This window comes from Octopus bimaculoides, chromosome 28 (assembly GCF_001194135.2).
Source record: "Octopus bimaculoides isolate UCB-OBI-ISO-001 chromosome 28, ASM119413v2, whole genome shotgun sequence".
In the NCBI taxonomy this organism is placed as follows: domain Eukaryota; kingdom Metazoa; phylum Mollusca; class Cephalopoda; order Octopoda; family Octopodidae; genus Octopus; species Octopus bimaculoides.
Window position 1 is genome coordinate 1,571,859 of NC_069008.1, and position 1,447 is coordinate 1,573,305.

Below are 1,447 nucleotides of genomic sequence, written 5' to 3' on the forward strand. Positions count from 1 at the left end.
CATAAAAGAGTTCACACAGGAGAGAAGCCCTGCCACTGTGAAATATGTGGGAAATCGTTCAGTACTAATTCTATTCTGGTCATTCATAAAAGAGTACATACTGGGGAAAAACCATTCCACTGTGAAATGTGTGGGGTTTCTTTTGCCTGTAAAGCTAAGTTAAAAAGGCACAGCAAAAAACATACAGGGGGAAAAAGACATTCTGTTGTGAAATCTTGATATGATTAAAAATGTTTCTGGATGTATCAAATTATGTTAGGACATTTAATTCATGTCTCCGGTATGATGTATGCAAGGGTAAAATTGTCCACCACACTGCGTACTTCATATATTTATAATTACTTGAGTTCACACGACGTTCTGAGTTCAAATTCTGCCGAGGTCGACTTTGCCTTTCAACATTTCGGGGTTATGCACTGGGGTCGATGTAATCGACTAGCCTCCGCCCCCCCCCAAATTTCAGGCCTTGTGTCTATAGCAGAAAGGATAATTACTTGAGTGAATGTAATTATCTCATTGTAAGGTAAATATTAATGGTGGAGGTTACGAATATGTACACCACCCGTTTTTGGCGTAACAAAATCTCTAACCCTAAATCCTAATCTCTAACTCTAAATCCTAATCCTAATCCTAACCTTAAACCGTAATCCAAAACACCGGGCGTACATATTCTTTACTTTCGTCAACATTAATATTTGCTGATAACATAAAGCTAGCTTAAATGCTTCAAACTCAATGTCATCACCATGATGATTAAATATTTAATATGTTGAAGTAATGGAGAACCCCTTTGGTATTAGACTAAATAATCTCAGGTTGTCTTACTTCAACAAAAGCAGACAGTGTAAACTTTGCATGGTCGAAAGGACAATGATCTTAATAATCTGCATGATTTGGATACCTGCTTGAATACAAAAAGTGGAGTTTTTAGTTGGTACCATATTAACAGAGTTCGTTTTGGAAACGTAGTCTTCCCCGTTTGTGGACTAGTGAACAGGAAAAAAGACAAAAAGTTTTTAAAAAGACACCATGTATCTCTCATCGGACATCGTTAGAATCTTTCCAAGGAAGGTAACTCTGAGAATGGTTTTTCTTTTCATCACCAAACTAACGAAGCATAGTCGGGTGACAGGTACCTTTTTTTCCCCCCCAAGGGATTTTTCCTCCGATTCTTATTGAGGCTGCTAATAAAAGATTTGGATAATTTTTGGTGTTTAACAATCAATATTCTTGGATCTTTTTTAAAACGGGGGCCACATTTTTCATTAACGAAACACTTTGAAACTTGGAACACTGGTAGAATGTGTCATATAAAACATCTTTTTCTCTTAGTCTTCTTAAAAAAAAAAGAAATCCATAAATTATTCCATGTTAAAGTTGTCGTATTTCTGTAATTTCAACCAATCACTGACGTCCATTCAGCCGATATACATTAAGTGCCGACTAC

At 36.4% G+C, this 1,447-nt stretch overlaps 2 protein-coding genes across 2 annotated transcripts in view; one reads left to right on the top strand and one right to left on the bottom strand.

The window, feature by feature from the left end:
• The window catches only part of LOC106870586 (acyl-protein thioesterase 1), a 304,640-nt gene that overhangs the window by 108,485 nt on the left and 194,708 nt on the right, over positions 1–1,447 (bottom strand). The window lies entirely within an intron of this gene.
• Positions 1–1,447, top strand: part of LOC106884367 (zinc finger protein 208) — a 13,837-nt gene that overhangs the window by 8,398 nt on the left and 3,992 nt on the right. The gene's annotated exons all lie outside the window — the stretch shown is intronic.